This window comes from Osmerus eperlanus, chromosome 19, assembly GCF_963692335.1.
Source record: "Osmerus eperlanus chromosome 19, fOsmEpe2.1, whole genome shotgun sequence".
NCBI classification, from domain to species: Eukaryota; Metazoa; Chordata; class Actinopteri; order Osmeriformes; family Osmeridae; genus Osmerus; species Osmerus eperlanus.
Window position 1 is genome coordinate 8377177 of NC_085036.1, and position 10803 is coordinate 8387979.

General features: G+C 53.5%; 1 non-coding gene across 1 annotated transcript; it reads left to right on the forward strand.

Moving 5' to 3' along the window:
- The first annotated feature begins 247 nt into the window (after nucleotides 1-247).
- On the forward strand, nucleotides 248-320 carry trnav-aac (transfer RNA valine (anticodon AAC)). Its single transcript has one exon. It is a non-coding gene; the product is annotated as a tRNA-Val (tRNA).
- Nucleotides 321-10803: the final 10483 nt, after the last annotated feature.

Below are 10803 nucleotides of genomic sequence, written 5' to 3' on the forward strand. Positions count from 1 at the left end.
GTAGCGGTGACATTCTGCTTTAAAAAAAAAAAAAACGTGAGGCTGTCACCTCTCTCACACATCTTGTCATCGAGAGAGACAGAATAGGAGGGATGAGACAGAGAAACTGAGAGAGAGAGCGTGAGGGAGAGAAAGATTGAGAGAGACAACTGGCAGAGTGGTTGATATTTAACCAAAAGGGGAGGAGGGAGAGGGGGGTTAGGGTTGTGGGGTTAGGAGAGGGGGGAGGGGACACAGCGGACAGCCAGTTCCCGTAGTGTAGTGGTTATCACGTTCGCCTAACACGCGAAAGGTCCCCGGTTCGAGACCGGGCGGGAACAGCAAACACTTTTGCCTGGCATGTGTTGCAAAGAATTCGTAGATATTGTGGAGGACGGCTACACACACACACACACACACAGTTACGACTGTAGATAGAAAGGCAGCACATAGACTAAGTGGGATAGAAGGCAGCGTGTCTGGAGTTTAGCGAAAGTGCAGGGCTCTCTGGGGATCCTAGTGCGGGTGGGGAATACACCCGCTCGGCTGAACCAGACCACCCTGATCCACAATCTGCTAAAACCTCAGTCTAGGGCTTTGTAAAGATTACCGAGCAACGACGGCTGAATGAAGAGGGAGAAGCTGGACGATACACACACACACACACGGTACTGTGTGTGTATCCCTCTCTGAGAGATAAGCTATGAGATGGAACAGAGAGAACAGAAAACCCTGGTGTGAAAATAGAGACAGCAGTTTGCAGACAAGTACTACCTGGAGAGCCGGTGTGGAGAACAACACAATTCAAAGTGAACTCCTTGACTCCAGGATGCAACAGGGGAAACATTGTTCCCTCGTGTCACACAGTGCAGGACCATCAGTGGGAGGCCTTTCATGACACTGGATGAAACTCGTCCACGGACACGGAGCGGCAAAGAACACACACACACGCACAGATATATAAACAACCACACTTCTCCGCAACCTGTGTCCTAGCTCAGCAGTTTATCTGGGCCAGGAACAGTGGGTGCTTCTGTGTGTGTGTGTGTGTGTGTGTCCAATCTGTACCCTTGCTGGTCGGTGGAAATCTGTAACAGCGGCAGGGCTGTGTCCTGAAGGTGAGCAACACAATGAGCCTGACAGCTGACAGTCCCTTCCTTAGCACGCACACACACACACAGAGCTCTGTGAAACACTGCAAAACCCCTTTGAGGCCTGAAAACAGCTCAGGGGCACAGACAGCAGAGGAATGGAGATCGAAATAGAGAGAGAGAGAGAGAGAGAGAGAGAGAGAGAGAGAGAGAGGGGGGGGGGGGGGGAGGGGGGGAGAAGGAGAGAAACGGATGGCTGCGCTGCGCTATGCTAAGTGCTCCATGTGATCCGCTCACTAAACCAGCCGGCCTTACACGGACAGAAAAAGAAGAACTTGCCCGGGATGAGAGACCACCGTAACCCTCCTTCCCCTCCCCTCTCTCCCCTCGGCGTGTCCTCAGTTGCCTCGACAGAGCAGCCCTGGGCCATAGGGTGGCTCCCCTAGACTTAGAGAGACCCAGATAAAAGAGGAGATCGCTCCACGATCGTTACGACATCACAAGCTCTGGCCTCGGGGCCAAGCCTGTCCAGAGAACTCAGGAGCCTTCAGGAGACCCCGAAGGAGGGAGCGAGCGAGGGAGAAACGAGGAGAGGACACTGGGCACAGTCGTCCTCTCCATTTCCCCTCACTTGAGTTCAGAGGGGGAAATGTTTACATCTACTATTTACGTCAAACAGGCTTGAATCAGTTGTGCCTCCCGTGCCTTTAAGGTCACAACTTGAAACCGGCTCGTCGTCCATTTATCCTGGGAATCTGCTTCAGCAAATCAAGAGGCCTCTCCCCGGCTCGGAGCCTCCTCGCTCCGAACCCGACAAAGGACCCGACAGACGCCAGGACGTTTCTCTCGTCTCGTCGAGTGAGATGTTTTATGCCCTGCCTCTGCGTCGGCCCAAAACCCCCTTCCCTCCGCACAATGGGAAAAATGGCCTAATCAGCTTCAATACAGCAGGGATTCAACAAGAGCATGGATTGAGGAACGGCGTTAAGCCCGGCTGACAGGCAAATAGAAAGCTTGACAGAGGGAGAAATCAATCACTGGGTTCGCTGGCCTGAACAATACAGCGCTGATTTCACTCAGCACAGACGAGAAGAGGAACGACATCGGCAAGGAGGAGAGGTAAAGAGAGACAGAGGGGGGGAGAGAAAGACAAAGGAGTTCAAACCATCCGACGCGGATGGAGTGAAGTCACGACAAGAGACACGGTATTTCCATTTAAAAACCACACGCACCCCCCCCACCACCACCACCACCACCACACCCCCTCACAGATGGGGTTAGGGTCACAGGGCCACACTAGAGTGGCCCTGTGATGGAGTTAGCTGAGGCCCCGTCACCTTCTTACATTCAAAGGGCTCTGCTTGAGCACGCAGAGACACCAAGGCAGGGAGAGTGGGAGAGAGAGCGGGAGAGAGAGAGCGGGAGAGAGCGAGCGGGAGAGAGCGAGCGGGAGAGAGCGAGCGGGAGAGAGAGAGCGGGAGAGAGCGAGCGGGAGAGAGCGAGCGGGAGAGTGAGAGCGGGAGAGAGAGAGCGGGAGAGAGCGAGCGAGCGGGAGAGAGCGAGCGAGAGAGAGCGGGAGACAGCGAACGGGAGAGAGCGAGCGGGAGAGAGCGAGCGGGAGAGTGAGAGCGGGAGAGAGAGAGCGGGAGAGAGCGAGCGAGCGGGAGAGAGCGGGAGAGAGAGAGCCCGCCTCGCCTTCATCACAGGTGCGTTGCGGCGGGGCATGTGCATCACGACCAGCACACAGGTATAATCACTCGGAACACATGCTGAGAGTTCAAGAGCTGGAACACTGCCCCCCTCCCCAGACCAGGAGCAAGAACAGAGGTGGGAGAGCTCTAATGGGATGGCGGCACAGTGAGAATAGAGAGGGAGGGAAACAATAGAGAGGGAGAGATAGGGAGGGGAGAAAAAGGGCCGTGGGCAGGTGGGCAGGCCGCTATGGCAGACTGTTTCTCATTATCTGTGAGGCTTATGGACTGGAACATCAGCAGTGCAACGGGGCCGGTCAGCGTTCCTGGTTGGCTCTGCCCATTGCGTTTGCTCGTTTTTACAAACTCGGGAGGAAGAAAGGTTATGAGCCACCTGTGACCCTGTTTCTGTTTCAAACAGGCAGTAATACAGCAGTCAGTAGACCAGCCAAACAGCCAGAAATACAGCAGTCAGTGGACCAGCCAAACAGCCAGAAATACAGCAGTCAGTGGACCAGCCAAACAGCCAGAAATACAGCAGTCAGTAGACCAGCCAAACAGACAAAAATACAGCAGTCAGTAGACCAGCCAAACAGCCAGAAATACAGCAGTCAGTAGACCAGCCAAACAGACAGAAATGCAGCAGTCAGTAGACCAGCCAAACAGCCAGAAATACAGCAGTCAGTAGAGCAGCCAAACAGCCACAGGCAGCGAGGCACCTAGAGGGTGTTTAGACAGGAGAGAAGCGTCTCCTCTTCACACTTAATTACACTAATTACTTCCTCGCCAGCCCGCCCGCCCGCCCTCCCTTCTTGTTACCTCAGCCTGGTCAGGAAGACAGAGCCAGATGAGAGGAGACTGAGAGCCCCCTCCACCCCCCCCTACCTAGCCCCCTCCCCCCCAACCCCCACTCCAACGCTAACTGTCTGTTAGCCAAGGTAAACACACATGCCCTCCAAGGAACGGACGCAGACAAGGCCTGCCGGCTAGCCGGAGCCCTGCGGCAGCCCAGGACCAGGGAGGAGGGCAGACAGGCAGACACAGCCCAGGACCAGGGAGGAGGGCAGACAGGCAGACACAGCCCAGGACCAGGGAGGAGGTAGACAGGCAGACAGGGAGGAGGGCAGACAGGCAGACACAGCCCAGGACCAGGGAGGAGGGCAGACAGGCCGACATAGTCCTAGCAGGAGCCCTGCCCAGGACCAGGGAGGAGGTAGACACAGCCCAGGACCAGGGAGGAGGGCAGACACAGCCCAGGACCAGGGAGGAGGGCAGACAGGCAGACACAGCCCAGGACCAGGGAGGAGGGCAGACAGGCAGACACAGCCCAGGACCAGGGAGGAGGGCAGACAGGCAGACACAGCCCAGGACTAGGGAGGAGGTAGACAGGCAGACAGGGAGGAGGGCAGACAGGCAGACACAGCCCAGGACCAGGGAGGAGGTAGACAGGCAGACATAGTCCTAGCAGGATCCCTGCCCAGGACCAGGGAGGAGGTAGACAGGCAGACACAGTCCAGGACCAGGGAGGAGGTAGACAGGCAGACACAGCCCAGGACCAGGGAGGAGGGCAGACAGGCAGACATAGTCCTAGCAGGATCCCTGCCCAGGACCAGGGAGGAGGGCAGACAGGCAGACACAGCCCAGGACCAGGGAGGAGGGCAGACAGGCAGACACAGCCCAGGACCAGGGAGGAGGGCAGACAGGCAGACACAGCCCAGGACCAGGGAGGAGGGCAGACAGGCAGACATAGTCCTAGCAGGAGCCCTGCCCAGGACCAGGGAGGAGGGCAGACAGGCAGACACAGCCCAGGACCAGGGAGGAGGGCAGACAGGCAGACACAGCCCAGGACTAGGGAGGAGGTAGACAGGCAGACAGGGAGGAGGGCAGACAGGCAGACACAGCCCAGGACCAGGGAGGAGGTAGACAGGCAGACATAGTCCTAGCAGGATCCCTGCCCAGGACCAGGGAGGAGGTAGACAGGCAGACACAGTCCAGGACCAGGGAGGAGGTAGACAGGCAGACACAGCCCAGGACCAGGGAGGAGGGCAGACAGGCAGACATAGTCCTAGCAGGATCCCTGCCCAGGACCAGGGAGGAGGGCAGACAGGCAGACACAGCCCAGGACCAGGGAGGAGGGCAGACAGGCAGACACAGCCCAGGACCAGGGAGGAGGGCAGACAGGCAGACACAGCCCAGGACCAGGGAGGAGGGCAGACAGGCAGACATAGTCCTAGCAGGAGCCCTGCCCAGGACCAGGGAGGAGGGCAGACAGGCAGACACAGCCCAGGACCAGGGAGGAGGGCAGACAGGCAGACACAGCCCAGGACCAGGGAGGAGGGCAGACAGGCAGACATAGTCCTAGCAGGAGCCCTGCCCAGGACCAGGGAGGAGGGTAGACAGGCAGACACAGCCCAGGACCAGGGAGGAGGTAGACAGGCAGACATAGTCCTAGCAGGAGCCCTGCCCAGGACCAGGGCAGACAGGCAGACACAGCCCAGGACCAGGGAGGAGGCAGACGGGCAGACACAGTCCTAGCAGGGGGTCTGAAGAGCCTTCTGTAGATAAGGTTACAGGCTGTGGGGGGGGGGGCACCCTGGTGAGGCCCTGGTGCTGCGGCCTGGGTTCGATTCGGGATAAAGCCATTTTTGCATTTCCTCCCCTCCTTCTACCACATATTTCCTGTTTCTCTGTGACTGTCTCTGTCCAAGTAAGCCAGAAAAAGTCCCCAACTGTTTGTAAAAACACAGGCTGGTCAGGTTACAGGCTGTGGAGATTGAAGCTTTTGCACCGTAACACGGCTTTCAAACACTCATCTGTGCATGGAAGTTGGTCAGTCTGGCTTAACAGAAGCAAAACTTGCACTCTCTGCACAGACCTGCCGGGCTGGAAAGCATTTCAACTAGCGTCTTGACCCAGGTCTGTGACACCCAAACACTACTTTTATCCCACCATGCCAGAAAATGTCCAACAACGGAAACGTCCGGGAGGCTAATCTTACCCAATGGAAAATGGATGAACTCAAATCCACCTCTGCAGATAGCAGAACTTTTTTTTCGGCCTCCCTGATTGGCGGCAGGTCACGGAGGGAACAGAACAGGCTCTGTGAGAGGTGCCGGGTGAACGGGTCTGAGTGGAGATACGGTACGCCGGCGGCAACAGTGTTTCTTCACCCCCACCACGGTGATCCCAGTCCAGCGCCTGGGTGCTGCTCCCTCTCGCCAGGCCATATCACTCTCATCCACGTCAGGCTAGCATCTCAAGCCTCACGTGGAGGCTTAGAACAGCCTCTCGCAACCCCTCTCCCTCTCGTTCTCTCTCTCTCCTCTCAAACAGCCATAAAGCTGTCTTTGAAGGGGGAGAGATTGACTGATTTCCACACGGTAAATTCTGTCATCGGGAGATCTCCCCCACATCCCTCAGACTCAGCGCTGTCAAGAGCCTTTTATTTGCAACCAAAAGCCTGCTATTTGAACTTTAATCGGGGAATAACTGGCACCTTGTCAAGGTCTACATTTAAACATACAGTACTGTCTTTAACCTAGCCGTGTGGAAGTATGTTATATGCTACTTGGACTAATCCTATATAATTCACAGTGAATGAGTAGAATGACATGAACACGGTTGAATATAATATATTAAAATAGAATAGACTAGTCATATCCCCCCCCCTCTCTCTCTCTCTGTCTCTCTGTCTCTCTGTCTCTCTCTGTCTGTCTCCTTCCTGCACCACTTTTCATTCCGCCAGTCGACACTGGGGATTTCCTCCACTGATCCCAGGGCCGTTCAACACAGAGCAAGCTCGCCGTGGCAACATAAAACAGCCACATGTAAAAGAGGTTTAAAACATAATGAGCTGGAGATGCATAGCCATTTAGGTGGACAACATACGCGGAGATAAAGATATTTCCTATGTGTAAATATATATATATATATATATATATATATATATATATACGTGCTTTGTTAGCCTGTGAAGAGACTGCTGTGGCGGTGCCAGCACAAGTACATTATTTATGCCTCCATGGCTCTCTGTATCCAAGATGAATGAGGAGGAAGATGAAATGCTTTCCTGTCACAGCCGGGGCGAAGGGCTCAGGGATGAAAAATCTACCCGGGATGCCCCCCCCCCACCTCCTCCCCTCCCTCCCTCCTCTCCCCCAATGCCTATTTGAAGGTGACATGTAGGCGGAGATGGATGCCTGGTTGGCGGCCATTAAAAATGTCCCCGCAAAGCAAGGGAGCCGCCTGTGACTGAGGAGAGGGAGATGTCAACTGCGGACGATGACCCCTGTATCTCTGGGTGAGCCGGCACAGGTAACGTGATGGGAGTAGGCCTTGGGAAGTAAGCCTTGGGAAGTAAGCCTTGGGAAGTAAGCCGAGGTTTCTTACATAAATATAAACATAACGTTTGTTGACAAAGGGAGAGCTATACGGTGAAAGGAAACGTCTATATGCCCACTAGTCCTATAACCGCGTGGATTCACACGAGAGGAGGATTGGTGTGTTTATGCAGCATGCTCCACTCCTCAGAGCTGGGACGAAACGAACCACTGAGACTCATCACAGCTGCAGTAGACAAGTGCTAGACACACAGACACACAGCCTAGTCCGCCCGCCCACACACACACACACAGACACACACACACACACTCCCCCTCTCTCTCTCTGCAGTCTCCAAACACAGCAGCAGCATAATGTAACAGCCAAGCAGTTATCATAAAAAGCAATAGTTGCTCAGGGATTATGGGTTCTTAATGATCACAGTGCCAATTAATGCTATATATTTTCTCTGGCTCATTGTCATGCATGCTGGCAGAGGTGGAGATGACACACTGCCTAAGGGAAAGCAGGGAGGGAAAGAGAGCAGAAGGAGAGAGAGAAAGAGAGCGGGAGAGAGAGAGAGAGCAAGAGAGAGATAAAAGAGAGAGAGAGAGAGAGAGAGAGAGAGAGAGAGAGAGAGAGAGAGAGCAAGAGAGAGAGAGAAAGAGAGAGCGAGAGAGAGAAAGAGAGAGAGAGCAAGAGAAAGACAGAGAGCAAAAGAGAGAGAAAGAGAAAGAGAGAGCAAGAGAGAGAACAAGAGAGCGGGAGAGCGGGAGAGAGAGCAAGAGAGAGAGAAAGAGAGCGGGAGAGCAAGAGAGAGAGAGCAAGAGAGAGATAGAGAGAGCAAGAGAGAGAGAGAAAGAGAGAGCAAGAGAGAGAGAGAATGAGAGAGAGCAAGAGAGAGAGCAGGTTGCTGGTGGAGAGACAGCCCTGTCCTTGAGAGTATTTGAACTGAATGTTGAAGAAGGACAGTCTGGTAGTCGGCTGGCTGGCTCACACTCGCTGTCTGTCCGTCTGTCTCTGTGTGTGTGTGACTGTGTGTGTGCCAGAGGAAAAGGCAATGCCAGAATGGTTTCTCAATATTAGGATACTACTGCCAATTCACAATGTATAACAGACAGAATTGGTGTGTGTGTGTGTGTGTGTGTGTGTGTGTGTGTGTGTGTGTGTGTGTGTGTGTGTGTGTTTGTAGACATGCACGTGAAAAAACGGTCCATGTATGAGCAAACTGAGTTCTGGCTCATGCACACATGAAGGTGCTTTCAAACAATCCCTCACATCCGCGTATCAACAGTATCCACCGTCAATGACGCGGCAGGGGGACCCGTGCATGTATTTGATCCCAAAGCATAATCACTAGGCATGATTACCTCAATGTCAAATAAAGAAAAGTACCCATCAATTCAGCAGCGGTATACAATCATACAGCAATTAAAAATGAGTTAACGCCTCAGCCGCCGTAACTGTCGTCGACTCAGTCGCAGGAAAAGCAAGATGCGCGTCTGCTCTATCCACTTGACACGCGCTGCACCCTGTTTACGTTGACGGGAGGGAGGCAGCGCGAGAGGGAAGAGATAATTAGAACGTGGAAGGCGTATAATGCTAGACCAATTTAAATCCGTATGTCTAGAGACTGGGCTAAGTTCGCCAAAATTGATTCATCATAACAGCATCAACATCATGCAGCAATTACTGTAAAAAAGGCTTAAATGCTATCATTGTCTAATGGACAGATAATACAGTGTGACAGGCGTCAAGTCAATGCATGCATTTCATTAGCATACGTAATCGGGGGTTTGGCCTGTTAGGTACGTTAGGCAAATAAAATAAGAAGGGTTCTCCGTGTGGGTTAGGATCATGTGGTACCTGAAAGTAGTCCTACACACCACCACCCCCCTCCTCCCCCTCCCTCCCTCTCTGCTGTGGTTCCCGGCAGTATGTAATGTAGGCTACATTATTCTGGGTGCGCTACAGTAGCTTCCCCTGGAGAGGAAGATTACACTTTCCATCAGCTGAACACTTGAGGATAGCGCTATAAGGCGTCGACTCGTTTTACACCTCTTGGGAAAAAAAAGAAGAGGGAACTAGGCTTGATCCTAGCCTTGAGCACTAAACAATACTACGTAATGAGGGTTGAGTCTCACCCTGACTGCTTCTCATGGGAAATAGTGGCTTTGATTCACGTCTACGAATGTACACTCGTGAGTATCTAGCATGGTCCTCAAACTTTGACATCAAACTTTGAACAGCCATGCACACTTGAGGTGTGCTACAACTTCCGACACCGCATTCCTATATATTTGACCTCGGGATTAATGCACTTGGAAACAGGATGAAGACAGCTGGTCTCAGCGCTCCTAAATAGTTCAATTTCATCCAAACGCCTTGTGAGCTGAGTAAAGAGACACAAGGGCCCAGCAGTTACCTCGTTCCACCAGTGTTCATCAGTGTCCCTGCGCCAGAGTCATTACTCACGCTTACCCGCTCAACGCCGGCCTGCTCCCGCAAACCCCCAGATGTATGCAAATCCAGCTTCCACTCCTCGCCGGCTCCTTGTGGCATTGTCATAGGACGTCGCTAAAGTAAAAGGCCAACTCTTATAGTTTTGTCAGGGTATCATTTATCTTTTGACAAACAACCACCCTGAAGAGACGTTTTTTTCTCCTTCTCCTTCTTCTTCCCAGTGGACTGAGAACATCCAATTTCGGAAAACAATAATGGCACAAACAACGGGTGCATTAAAGAGGGGTGGCGGGCAGACGTGTTGATGTGTACATGAGCTCCAGGGGGGTTTACTTGCACAGAGGAGCTGACGAATTTTTAAGTAGACATTTAAGCAGCCCTTCCTGGCAAACGCACACACGACCGTACGCTCAGAGCAATAATGCTAATGGCCTCCACGGCTCCCTCAGCTCCTCCAGAGAACCGCAACAGTGCGTCTTCCCTGTCCAGTGTCAACACGCAAACGCACGCAGAACACACACACACACACACACACAGAGACAGAGAAAGACACGGGGGGGATGGAACATGTCTCTAAGGCCTCATTTCCCTGACCCATTTATCACGAGAGGAAACACAGAGGAATCCAACGGTAAATCCTTCAGTGCAGGTTAATTCCCGCCATGTACCCGAGAGGGAACTGAGGATATGCAGAAAAGGCTCCCAAGTCTGAATGATCAGCCAGGAAAAGCTGAACACACACGCTGTAAGCCATTAAACACAGTAGTCGGTGTGCCTGTCAGGCGTAATTCAGAATCGCTACATAATAGCCTACATTACACATGTTTGCTATCCATAATGCGTGATGAGCCATTGTACTTCACCACTCCCCCCCCGATTACAGCGGAGGGGTGGTGTGTTGTCTCACGGGCCCCGGGGGGAAAGCGAGAGAGGGCCGACAGGAGTGATGGAGACGACAACATCGTGTAGCACATCTGAAAGTCTAATCAGAGCGCTCGGCGGGACCGAGAGGAGGCCCCGCTGGGCTGCTTGCGCCGGGAGCGACCCGCCAGTAGAATCACACAGCGCCACAAACTCTACTCACCGCCGGGCCGAACAACACGTAAAGCAGAGTGAGCGAAAATGGAAATTGAGAAATGCTCTGGGTTTAGCTGAAACGGATACAGCAATTATCTGGCAGGCATGGGGAGACGCCGGCTACCTAACTACTACATTCTCCTGGTCTCCCTCCACGACCATGCCTCTAGGCCTGTGTTTGG